We start from the raw sequence: 14,272 nt of genomic DNA, 5'->3' as shown, positions 1-14,272 counted from the left end.
TGATGGAAGAGTTCCGGAGAACTTGAAAGCTGGCAACAATTTTGTGGCCTTTGATCATCATGTAACAGGGTCCCACATAAAAAAACATTCCCAAGCTGATTTAGATCATTATAGGTATTATATATACACACACAGGACACCAAACTGGCAATAAAATTTCAGTTCTCTCCTTGCAGATGCATATCTGAATAAGGGCTTTTGATGAGCTCTAAGTGGAAGAAGCCGTATACATGCATGCATTTTTATTTTTAAAATGTGCTTAAATACAATTCCCAGAAGGGGAATCCAGTTAGCTATATCTGGTTTACATTCTTGAATTTTCATAACATGCTTAATAAAATGAATATATGCAAAGAGACTTTGAGAACGCAGTGATATTGGCAAAGCTCCTCGGTTGTACAGAATCTCATAATGTACACACACAGTGTATAATAATAGCACAGTACAAGGGATATATAAAATGAGGTTTGTTACAGCAATACTCGGGTTGCAAAAAAGAAAAAGGAATTAAAAAGATAAGTAAAGTAAAATACTAGTCCTGTTCAATGACATTTTCCACAGCATTTAACAACATCCTTTATATACATCATTAGACATTTTTGTTTGGACTATGAAATCCCATCATGTGTAGATTGATCTTCAACAGCTGTCCAGAGATGTGATATGACAAGGGGCTGTGATGTTGCTCCCAATTCACCTACTCCATCCCATTAGGCCTCCCCAACTTCCTAGTATTCACCACCCCTACCCCTTAAAGTTTGCCAAACCCCTCACCACCTTAAACCTCACAGAACCCACTTAGACATCACCAACCCCCCTTAGACCTTTGTGTTGCCACCCCATGCCACTACAGACATGCAGGATGAACAGTTGGCCTGACAGGAGGAGAACCACAGGAAGGCGGTCAGAAGCAGCAGCCACCCAACCTGAGGATCTGCTGCTGCTACTTTACCTGTGTTGACTCTTCATCTTAATTGACTGGGTAGCCACAGATTACTAAGTTGTCTGGCCACTGCTTCCTACTTCCTCAGCTCCCTCTCTTCCTTCTTGTTTGGCTATGGTCGTGGCAGTAGGAGTAGCAGATCCCCAAGCTCACCAGGGAGGAGGAATTCAGCCAGCAGTGCCACCTACCTTCTTAGTAATCTGGAACCAGGGGACAGGGGCTGCAGACTGTTCTGGCTGTCCACCCACAGCTCACCTGGGCCACCTCTTGTCATGTTGTAGCTCACAGCACCACCTGTCTGTGGCCAAGTGAACTACAGTGCGACAACACACTTACATTTTTATTATATGTACTAGAGGAAGTATCTTCAACCTTTTCAGACCCATGACCCACTTATAACCCAAACATGCATTCAGGGATACATTTCTTAATATTTTACCATGTATTTGTATGGTAGTAGTGCTCCTTGGATCAGGCCAAGGACCACTACTGGATTCCAACCCACCAGTTGAAAACCAGTGTTTGGCAGTTTCCCTGCTCACTTCACTTGTCAACTCCACCTACCACCCACCCACTGTGCCAAAACCACCCACTCCATCCCCTTACGTGTTGCCAAAGGCACCCTTTATGCTTCGCCAAAGCTACCCTCTCTGTTTACCACAACCACCCTTTCCCCTTAGACCTTGCCAAATCTCTGTTCACTGGCCAAGGCTGCCCACCTCACAGGTCTGGAATGCCCACTTGCTCCATTGCCAGCTTTGGCTGCCCATTCACTCTCTCACTGATCTCAGCTGGCTACTTGCCTGCCAGCCTCCATCTCTAGTTCCCTTCTCCTCGGCCTCCAATGATGCTGAGATGACCAAGGAGCTCTCAGAGCCCAGTTTATCATTAGGCTACAATTTGCAGCAGCATCTACAGCAGCCACACATACTGCAGTGTGACACCATCCTTAGGAATGTATTTATTAGGAAAGATAGAAAAGTATACAAGAAAATCTACTGGGTACGTTATATGATAACAAAGGGGGAAACACCTACAGCCTATCTTTAAATAGAGGAACAATGAGCCATCTACAAGAAAACAGATTCTATCCTCTGAAGATTTTAGAACAGCACATGAAATAGACTTAACATGAAAATATATCTCAGCACAGTCATTTTACTGAATCTGCAGCTAATGGGTGGTCAACTCAGAGTAGGCTCACTGAAATTAATAGACCTAAACTTAGTCATGTTCATTAATTTCAATTGTCTACTCAGAGTAAAACTTGGTTGAATAGCACCCTTTGTAATATTTAATCATAATTAGTTAATTTATTATCGTATTAATTTATTTTATCCTATTGCTCATTAGGAGCAAGATATTCTTTTGACTCAACAACTGTGAGAGAATCTGACATGCCAAGAAAGTTTCCATGTAAATTATATTTACATTGTCATAAAGTACAGTGTAGACATGAAATTTGATTGAGAAATATGTCCCCCACCCACCCATCCCATTTCAGCCCATAACAGGTAAAAAGTTAAAGGACTCCTGGACGGTTAAGTCCAGTCAAAGGCGACTATGGAGTTGCAGTGCTCATCTTGCTTCAGGCCAAGGGAGCCGGCGTTTATCCACAGACAGCTTTCCAGGTCATGTGGCCAGCATGACTAAATCTCTTCTGGCACAATGGGACACTTTGACGAGTGGCCATAATAGGGGGCAGGGGGCAAGATAAGACCTTGTCGTGCTATTTAATGGGTCCCTGAGAAATGCATATTTGTTATCTAGATGGGTATGGATGAGGGTGGTCAGATGAAAAGGAGGAGAGGGTTCCTATATCCTTCATCATCATTCAGAAGTGGAAATTCAGCAGGTATAGATTGTCATGCAAACTACGCCTTCTAGGTATCTGCCTCTTGCTACCTCCTTCAAATAGCTTGTTATCAAACAGAAAGTGTGTTTGTCCCAGCTCCATAATAGCCAAAGTGGTTGTAAGATGTTGTCAAACCATCCCAAGCCAATGGCACCAACCCACACTGTGCAGCAATGTTCCAGGTTTGTTTGCGATACTAGTGCAATATAATGAATATAATGAAATGCTTTTCTCAGAGCAGTCTGTCCAGATCAGAGTTCAGGATGAGTATGTAATCCTATGCACACTTACCTGGCAGTGACTATTTCTGAGTGAACAAGCCTAGGATCAAGCTATAGGAGTGCTATATATGTGATAAATGTACACATGCACATGACAAATGCATAGCCTACTTCTCCTTTAGATGTGTTGTGGTATTTGCTGCAGCTAAAAATATTCTAAAAAGTCGTTTGCTGCATCCTTACTGGTCTGCAGTTTTCATTTCAGGTGATAAAATGTTCAAACACTGCTGGGAAGCCAATCAGAGGCAAACTTCATGGAGTTCGACAGTGCCTGATAAACAGTTCTAAGGTTTAACAGCCTACTGGGAGAAAGTTCTAATATTGGTACCCTACCCTACCTTTTGAAAAATAGACAAGCTCACAAGGCATCAGTTAAGAATAAATCAAACCAGAAACTTTCAGTCCAAGCTGTTTCTCTCTATATTGGTTTTAAAAATAACTCATAGGAGATTTATTTCTCCTTTAAAAGAGAGAGCAAGAGAAAGCAATGCTGCTCTTTTGCAAATTTGGATCTCTCTCAAAAAAAAAACCCCCACCTAATTACCTTTACATTTGGGGAAATACTCCCATTTTGCTTGCTACCATACCAAAATGTTGCATCAAACATCATGGGTAAAGATACAGACTGTATAAGTCACACCTACAAAGTAATTTTCACAACTCCATAATCAAGATTGGAAAACAAAACGAATTGAGACAATAGAGAATTGTTATCGTGGTGGAATAGCCTGCTCCCTTAATTCACCAGGAAAAAAACACGATATTGAAAACAATTATTTTTGCACCTGGAGTGATTGTTTCTCCCCAACATGAATTGTTTCTACATTTAGTGTTTTCGTCGTTTAGTTTCAGAGAAAATACAAATCTCTTTGAGATTATAACAATTATCCTACATCAAGGGCTCACCCTATTTACATACCGTAGTAATGCACGATTCCTCTTCTAATTCAAATGATAAAAAATAAAATGCATGGCCAGAAATTTTCAGACGGTCCACTTGCCTTACGCTCAAATTTTCCCGTTTTTATTATCAAATGTTATCAGAATCCGAGTCAAATTTCCAGTTTCATATCTGCAATTGATTTAACATAGACATGTGTCTTACTTTCAAGCCAATGAATTTTGCAGTGCAAATCAAGACAGCTCTTCCTCCTCCCACCCCCAACCTGAAGAAAACGAAATATATAAAGCAAACTCTAATTACAAAAAATACAGAGACAGTTTCCATTACATATAATTAGCTGAATAGCAGTGGGATACATTCAGAGGGTTACAACTAACCCACAAAAACAGTCATTAAAAACTGGGAAGCAGAAAACTGATGTCATCTTGGTCCAGTCTTCTTAAATGAAAAGCCTGCAGATTATATGACATATTCTCACACCTCAACTTTTCAAACATACTTGTAAATATCACCATCAATTGCATGACCTTCTCCGGAACTGGCAATGCATTCTGGGACTACGTTTAGACATCTCTCTTACAGAACAGGGGAGGGTGATTTTACCTCCCCAAACCATGATGTGTGGATTTGTGTGTCTCTCTTTTTGGACTGAATGGGTTTTTTTATTTTTATCAACTGTATACATTAACCGAAATCTGTAAACCTCAAAACACAATTGAGATAAATAAAAAGCGTGACTGCCTTCATAAATGCCTTGAAAATGCCTCCTGGGAATATGATAATTTAATTTTTAACAACCCCTTTTTCATATTACTCCTCCTGCCTGCATGAGAAAAATAACAATAATGAAGATGCATTTTAATAGAAAGATTTTATTAGGGGGGAAAATGAGTCATCTGGTGTAAGGAGTTCTGAACCTTAGGATCCAGACACAGATTGTTTAGGGCTACTTCTCATATTGCATAGCTAGAACTTTGGTTTGTCATTGTTTATACTCAATACGCAGCCTGCCAGATGTAAACAAGCAATTTTTCCATTTTACAGATGCGAATCATACCATCATAGAATAACTGAGCTGTGGGGAGGACCTTTGAGAGATCATTGAGACTAAAGCCGCATACACACCATGTATTTAGAGCACACAGACGCACAACACCCCACAGAAAGAATTATGCAAATCGTTTGTTAACGGTACTGGGAATTTTGTAAAACTGCGGGGCCCAGGATTTTTTTGCAGGGAGAAGCTTGTGCTTTGAATGTATGCTTTGTACTCCTGACAGTACAGTCATACCTCGGGTTACAGATGCTTCAGGTTGCGCACTGCGCTGACCCTAGAAGTACCAGAACGGGTTACTTCCGGGTTTCGGTGTTCGTGCATGCGCAGAAGCACTAAGTCGCGCTTTGCACATGCGCAGAAGTGCCAAATTGCGAACCCGCACGTGCGCAGATGCGGCACTGCGGGTTGTGAACACTGTGGGTTGAGAACGTGCCTCCCGCACACATCACGTTCGCAACCCAAGTGTCCACTGTATTTTTATACTAACAGAAAATGCAGGTGCTATCACTAGGGTCAAGGGTGACACTCAATTATGCTCCATGACTTGGAGCATGGGAATCAGATTGAGGGTATATGGGTAACATTTGTAGGAGAGGGGAACAACAGTGACCGTTGGTGTCTGCTTTAGACCTCCAAGACAGACTGAGGACTTGGTTGATGCCTTCCTAGAGGAGATTACCAAACATTCAAAAAGGAGAGATGTAGTCATGGGAGACTTCAACCACCCCAATATCTGTTGGAACTCAAACTCTGCCAAGAATGTAAGGTCCAACAAATTCTTCAGTTGCCTCACTGACAATTTCACTCCCCCAGAAGGTAGAAGAAGCAACAAGGGGGTAATTTCTCTTGGATGTGGACCTCAGCAACAGGGAGAAACTGTCAGGTATGGTCTAGCTTGAGATTCCTGCATTGGAGGGGGTTGGACTTGGTGACCCCCAAGGTCCCTTCCAACTCTACAGTCCAAAGTTTTTTATTATTATTAATTACACTAGGGTGTTAGAGTGCTTTAATCTACTTTAATTTCTCAAACCTAAAGTTGTGGATGTGCTTCACTGCTTCCTATCTTACTATTTTGATTTTATATAAAACACTATAACTTTATCAGGGTGGGGTTGTTCTGGTAAGCACTCAAATCACTCCTGCAAAATAGTCTGGCAGCACCCTTTGTGTATAAATTGATGCTCTTTGTAATCAGCATGTTAAAATGAAAGACATACTGCAAATGATAGATCACGATACTATGTTCATCAGTCTTCCCAAATATGTTTTTGTGGGGGGTGGGAATCTTTCCATTTTGCTCATGGCATAAAAGCAAACAACATTTGTTGTTGTTTAGTCGTTTAGTCATGTCCAACTCTTCGTGACCCCATGGACCAGAGCACGCCAGGCACTCCTGTCTTCCACTGCCTCCCGCAGTTTGGTCAGACTCATGTTTGTAGCTTCGAGAACACTGTCCAACCATCTCGTCCTCTGTCGTCCCCTTCTCCTTGTGCCCTCCATCTTTCCCAACATCAGGGTCTTTACCAGGGAGTCTTCTCTTCTCATGAGGTGGCCAAAATATTGGAGCCTCAGCTTCACGATCTGTCCTTCCAGTGAGCACTCAGGGCTGATTTCCTTAAGAATGGAGAGGTTTGATCTTCTTGCAGTCCATGGGACTCTCAAGAGTCTCCTCCAGCACCATAATTCAAAAGCATTGATTCTTCGGCGATCAGCCTTCTTTATGGTCCAGCTCTCACTTCCATACATCACTACTGGGAAAACCATAGCTTTTACTATACGGACCTTTGTTGGCAAGGTGATGTCTCTACTTTCTAAGATGCTGTCTAGGTTTAAGATGCTGTCTAGATCCCCTTCATGGTGAAGAGGCTTGAATAACTCAGAGAAGCTATGAGCTATGCCGTGCAGATGGACAGATGGAGCTATGCCCAAGATGAACAGGTCATAGTGGAGAGTTTTGACCAAACGTGATCCACCTGGAGGAGGAACCGGCAAGCCACTCCAGAATCCCTGCCAAGAAAACTCCATGGACAAAGACAACAACATAGTCAATCTTAATTTTAATTTAAACTTTGTCTGACCATAATTTCCCATTGAGGAAAAAACAATTAAATCACAATGTTACGTGCAACAGTAACCGTGCTGACGTCAAAGCAAGCTCACTTAGCATGTTTGAAATAAACTCTGCATGCTATAGACTTTGTATATGAGCCACTCGCAACCCCCCAGCCTTCAGAAACAGATTGATGACATTCTTATGTCTCTGGATTTATGGAAAAGAATAGACTGAGCACAGAGCGCCATGCTTTTTGGAAAAGCATCAGACACATTAAACTACTCAAGTTTTGCATCAAATCTTGCCTTAACAATAAACACTGCAGAAGAAAAGCCCATTTTAAGGAGCTAAGGTGGTAAAGGAAAATATTATGTAGAATGGAAGACAGGGAAGCTATAACACAATAGAGCTGTATGAAGGAATAAAAGAGACATGCCAGCAAATGAAACACATACTAAGAGAACTGAAAAAGGATGAAGAGAGACTGTATAAATACATTTTTGGAAGTGAGGGGTGGTAGGAGCCAAAAGGAGTCCAATGCTCCTTCTAAAATCGTGGGGAAGATCGAAATGTTGGCTCTAGAGAAGGCAGTAATACCGAACACCTACTCTTCTTGATATGGAGTACGAAGGCAGCACAAAGCTGAGATAAATATTAATGAGGCTCTGGGAATATCAAGCAGCAGCATTAATAAGGGACAGGTGAAAGAATATTTAGATGATTTAAATATTTATGATTCTGAAGAGCCAACTCACATCCTCTGAAAGCTTTTTTATTTTTTTTAAGAACTAGTTGAGGAATGTCTGCAACTTGGCTACTCGTCTTTCAAAGCCCTGGTGGGATCAGGCAAAACGTCGGAAGAATTAAGATAGCTTAGCAATACAAAAAAACCCCAAAACCCACGGTTGGAAAAAGAAATAAAAGATGAGTAGTAATATTTGAACTAAGTCTTTTAGACCATTGCACCTACACACAAAGGCTGCACCATGGATCAGCATTACCCCACACAATTCATGTGGGTTTTCCTTAGAAGTAAGTCCTATGGTGTTTAATTCAGATTACTCCCATGCAACGGTACAGTCATTTATGTGTCTTGAAGTGATGTATCTCCTGCTTCCAAGCCAGTTTGCAAGAAACTATGGGTTGTATCCAATGGCGTGTGTGCACAAACTGGTGTGATGGGCCATCGCTTTCCTTTCCACTTGGACATCCATCTCTCACTGTGTTCAGTGCAGTTTACTCCCGAGCAAGAGTCCATAGGGTTCTTGCATCCTTTATCTGAAACTGTGTGGCAATGCAAGACTGTGGTCCAAGCTCCACTTCCCCCTCACTGACAATTGCAATTGAAGAATGAGTGACAGCAGGAGAGCGTGGTGGAATGATGGGCAGAGGCAGAGTGAGTGACAGTGGAGAAAGTTAGCTGAAAAAGAGGGTGGGAGAGGGAGGACTGAATGAAACTGAACAAGACCAGAAGGAGTTAGGGCACAGAGGAAACTCTGGGAGTCAGGGTAATTCAGCGTTCCCTAAGCTGGGGCCATCCAGATGTATTGGATTCAGAAGCAGCTAATGCATGGGGCAAGGTAAGCATAGCTGTCAACTTTCAGATTTGAAAATAAGGGATCAGCAGCCTTGAAAATAAGGGATCCACAGCCTCACCTGTCCCGGGGACAATCTACGGGATAGCTAACAATCCGGGATAGCAGCGGGAAACAGCGCTGGACCAAGGGAATTTCCCGCCAAAAAAGGGAAGGTTGACAGCTATGAAGGTAAGGCAACCGCCTCAGGAGGCAGGAAGTCTGGTTTCCTCAGCAGTGGCCTCTTGTGAATTGGAGGCACTGCTAATTTCCTCCTACCCTTCTTACCAATGTAGACCTTTATTCCCCCCCCCCACTTGTTGCTGATGTAGATCTTCACTCACCCCTTCTTCCTTGGTGGGCCATTTTGTGATTCACCTCAGGTGCCAAAATGTCTCAGGACTACAATTCCCTTCAGCCCTAGCCAGCTCATGTGTTCTGGTCTGGGGGATACAAGCTTAGACGATTTCGCTCCTGTGTGCTAGCTTTGAATGACACAGAAAATAAAAGGAGACCCTTACAGTTCTCTCTAAATCAGTGGGTGATGGCAGCAGGTTTCTTTTGTGGGGTTATTAAGACAATTCTGGACTAAGCAGACCAGCTAACCAACTGACGTTAAAAACCTCCAGGATTCAGGATGTTGCAGAAGACCCCTGGAACCCATCACCAACTTCCTGAGTTGCTTCTGCCTACTGGAAGGCAGTGGGACAAAGTGATGGGGAGGCTGATGTGGTACAAACACACCAGCGGAGCGCATGCAGTGTTCCTGTCAGTGCATTTGCACCACGCCAACCTCCCCACCATCTTGCCTCTCTCTCCTTCCTGGTAACCAGCAGCAACTCAGCCACCAGCAGCAGCCACTACATGGAACATCACATCAAGGCTTTATGTCTCAGCAGTCTCCAGAACCGCTGATCTCTAGACCTAGGGTACCCAATGTAGTGCCTTCCAGTTGCTGGAGCAATTCAAAGGCAATTAAGGCAGAATGAGCAAGTGTTAAGGGAAGAGTTAATTCGCGCCTGGCCGTCTCATGTGTAAGATTTGCTGCCAGCAAGGCTAAATCTATATATCTGAACAAATCCAACACTTTGTTTGATAATAAAATAAATATAAGCCTGATTTGTGGCAGCAGTTGACAAGGGCAAGAGCACTGTATGGAAGTATACTTTTCACAGCAGCATCACATGTAATGAATTGTTCCTTCCTGGTACCACTGTAGAACGTTCTGCCTCCACCCTCACTGCTTGGGAAAAGAAGAATGTTAAGAATAGGCCTGGCCCAAGAAATGGCCAATCAAGAAACAAATGTTGCTATACACACAAGGAAGGAGGTGACAGCATGAATGGAATGAAAACCAGCAGGACGTAATGCTTAGGGCAGGGGTAGGCAACCTAAGGCCTGGGGGCCAGATACGGCCCAATCACCTTCTAAATCCAGCCTACGGACAGTCCAGGAATCAGTGTGTTTTTACATGAGTAGAATGTGTCCTTTTATTTAAAATGCATCTCTGGGTTATTTGTGGGGCCTGCCTGGTGTTTTTACATGAGTAGAATGTCTGCTTTTATTTAAAATGCATCTCTGGGTTATTTGTGCTGCATAGGAATTTCTTCTTCTTTTTTTCAAAATATAGTCCAGCCCACCACATGGTCTAAGTGACAGTGGACCAGCCCATGGCTGAAAAAGGTTGCTGACCCCTGGATTAGGGCCATGGGTTCACAGAGAACACAGGATCTGAACCTGAAGGTAACAGGAAACAAAGAATGTAGTGTTAGTGCTGCTGGAGTAGACCAAAAGGGTAGCTTACCTGGCATCCCTGTTGCACACAATGACCAACCAGATGCCTATGAAAATACCACAGGCAGGACATAAGGGCAATAGTCCTCTCTCACTGTTATTCTGTACCACTTGGTACAGAGAAGTTGTTTTTTAAGCTATAGGAACATGGAGAATGACAGCAGCCCTGCTGAGGCCTAGTGAGCCACATAGCCATGCATGAAATGTTAGTGTTTAGTCGTGTCTGACTCTTCATGACCCCATGGACCATAGCACGCCAGGCACTCCTGTCTTCCACTGCCTCCCACAGTTTGGTCAAAATCACATTGGTAGCTTCGAGAACACTGTCCAACCATCTCGTCCTCTGTCGTCCCCTTCTCCTTGTGCCCTCCATCTTTCCCAACATCAGGGTCTTTACCAGGGAGTCTTCTCTTCTCATGAGGTGGCCAAAGTATTGGAGCCTCAGCTTCACGATCTGTCCTTCCAGTGAGCACTCATGGCTGATTTCCTTAAGAAAGGATAGGTTTGATCTTCTTGCAGTCCATGGGACTCTCAAGAATCTCCTCCAGCACCATAATTCAAAAGCATCAATTCTTAGGCGATCAGTCTTCTTAATGGTCCAGCTCTCACTTCCATACATCACTACTGGGAAAACCATAGCTTTAACTATACAGACCTTGCATGAATAGTGAGAACCATTCCCATGTTCATCTAGGGCCTCAAAATCTAAAAGTATAACTTCTAAGATTCATGGATGGGAGGTTTTCGGATCTCCTGCATGCAGACGTGTTGTACTCACTGAAAGCACAGCCTTACACCTCCACCCTTACAATATAAAACAAATGATACCAAGGGGTGGAAGGGACAGAGAGGGAGGTGCAAATGAAGCGCTAGTTCTTATAGTGAAATATTAATTATTCTAATGACCATCCAAAATGGAAATAGTTTGGGCAGGGGGTAACTGATGGATCTGGGCTTTCAGCAGAACTGGTTGAACGAACCCTGTTTCTCATCCAGACTCAGCTAGATATCACAGGCTGCTGATGGGATGATTGTCATATCTGCCTATTAAATCTCATAGTTTATCTCAGTTATGTACATGTAGTACTTACTTGAATAATTACGGCATAGTTCTTCCATGGTCACCTTGAAAACTACTGTTATGACTTTTTGGAGCGTCCCAATGAAAGCAAGCTTAACTTCTTCTTTTTTTAATTGCTTTGTCTCAAAGGCTGTTATAAATTGGAGTCATCCTGCTTAGCTGCTGTTCCTGGGGTGATGATAGCAACATTCTTTCTATGAAAAATGTAATCAGAGCTGACTGCAGTACTACAGATGGGTCCAGATTTTAAACATTAACAATGGAACATCTTTTGATTAGTATTCTTCTGCTTCTGCATTTTCATCCTTTCATTGATGCATTTCAACTGTCTTTTTCTCCCCTCCTGATGTGCTAGGCTGACAATTTCAAGGTCTTTTTGACAATAGCCCTTAAATTTTTTTCTCCTGGTCAGTATTCTGCATGACTGATCTTCCGTTTAATAACTACTTTCTAGCATGAGGGGCCTAGTGCAAACAAAAAGAATTTAATTTTAAATTCAGAGTTCCTTTCCTGGTCAGCAGATTAGGACTATTCCCAAAAGGAAGCAGCTGCGTACAAGATCTGGCTATTTCTCCAACCAGATCAGGGATAGCCAATGTGGTGCCCTTCAGAAGTTGTCCAGTGATACAGAGGACACTATGATGACTACCTTAGGCCAGTGTTGTTTACTCTGACTGGAAGCACTCTTCAGGGTCACAGGAAGACCTTCCCAACACCTGCTGCCTGATTCCCTTTTAACTGGAGGTACTAAGGATAGAGGCCGGGACTTTGTGTATTTATTATTAGGTAAAGGTAAAGGACCCCTGGACAGTTAAGTCGAGTCAAAGACGGCTATGGGGTAGGAGCGCTCATCTTACTTTCAGGCCGAGGGAGCCAGCATTTTTCTGCAGACAGCTTTCCCGGACATGTGGCCAGCATGACTAAACCACTTCTGACACAATGGAACACCATGACGGAAACCAGAGTGCACGGAAATGCCATTGACCTTCCCATCACAGCGGTACCTATTCATCTACTTGCACTGGCATGCTTTCAAACTGCTAGGTTGGCAGGAGCTGGGACAGAGCAACAGGAGCTCACTCCATCATGGGGATTCGAACCGCCGACCTTCCGACTGGCAAGCCCAAGAGGCTCAGTGGTTTAGACACCACGTCCCTACTAATTTATTATTTTATTATTAAGAACATTTTAAACCCAACCTTCATCAAATGACCCCAGGGTGGGTTGCAATATTATTTTAAAACAACAAAACTCCAGCAAAACTCTTATGTGCCTCCTCTGCGAGTGGTTCAGAGGGTGGCAACATGAGAATGGGCCTTTTCTGCAGTGGCTCCCCATTTGTGGAATACTCTCCCCAGCGAGGCTCAGCTGGCTCCTTCATTACATATCTTCAGGCGCCAGGCAAAAACATTCCTCTTCAACTGGACCTTGAGCTGGACCTTTTAACTGTGGTTTTATGTGTGTATAGCTATTGTGTTAAGTATTTATTTAATGTTTTTATTTTGTGTTTTTGTGTTTTTTGTGTTTTTATGTGATCTTCAAATGAAGGGCTGTATATAAATAATATAATAATATAATAATATAATGTAATATATAATAATATATCATATAATAATAAACATGATCAGATACAAGTAAAATAACCAATTGCAGTAGCAGGCTAGCATCCCATAAATGTCTGAGCAAGTAGATTTTAGCTACAAAACAAAGTACCAGCAATGTTGGTGCCAGTTGTACTTCCGGTGGGAGGGTATGCTATAATCAGGGCACCGCCACTAAGAAGCCTCTATCCCATGTCTACACCAAATGTACTTCACTGGTGGTGGGACAATGAGAAGGGACCCCCACAGCCAAGAACCTGGGCAGGAGGCTCGTACAGTAAGAGATGTCCCTTCAGATTCCTGGTCCCCAAATCATTTAGGGCTTTATAAGCCACTACTGGCTTCTGCCTACGAAACATGAGCTCTGCCATTGAGCTACAATTTCTGAAGGCCGTGTGTTTCAGCATCTATCCTAACTTATCAGAAACCACATGGTGCCTCCCTCGTGCTCTTGTGGTTGTCCAACAGGTGGGAAAATCTGGGCATCTGCAATCAGGAAAGGGAAAGAGTTTGTTCCCATGGTTAAGTAAGTGAATATCAAAAATTGCATCTCTCTCTTAAAAAAAATAAATACAAAAACTTTTAATTGGCCAGTTTCTTGCATCCTGAACATGTTAACCTTAAGCGGTCAATTTCCCCCCAAAGTTTCCAGGTCTCTAGTTACTGTAGGACTACATTAATCCCAGCCCTCATGGCCAGTGGTATGATGGGAATTGTAGTCCAAAACACCTGTATGGTATCTTGTCAGTGAAATAGGATGCTAGACTGAATAAAATGGTGATGCCATTCTGAATGACAATTTCTTTTTGAGACTCGGTGGGGGGGGACTGACTGCTTAAGGTTGCAATCTTACAGCCACTTGTCTAGGAGTAAGAGCTCCATTAAATTCAGTGGGACTTACTTCTGAGTGCAACTGCAGGGTTACTGAAGAGGACTGTGGTACCCACTGAGCCAAGGGCGTGGAAGCTTTTTCACCTGAGAACTGCATTTCCTTATGAAGAACTGTTCACAGAGGGGTACAGGCCAGTGGCAGACAGGAGGACCAAAGTCAAAAGTGTGATGTGCAATGGATATGACTATTCCCTTTTTACAGTAGGCTACACTGATGCACTTAAAGGAAGTGGGTGGC

Source organism: Podarcis raffonei, chromosome 2 (assembly GCF_027172205.1).
Source record: "Podarcis raffonei isolate rPodRaf1 chromosome 2, rPodRaf1.pri, whole genome shotgun sequence".
NCBI classification, from domain to species: domain Eukaryota; kingdom Metazoa; phylum Chordata; class Lepidosauria; order Squamata; family Lacertidae; genus Podarcis; species Podarcis raffonei.
This window is presented reverse-complemented; position numbering follows the sequence as displayed.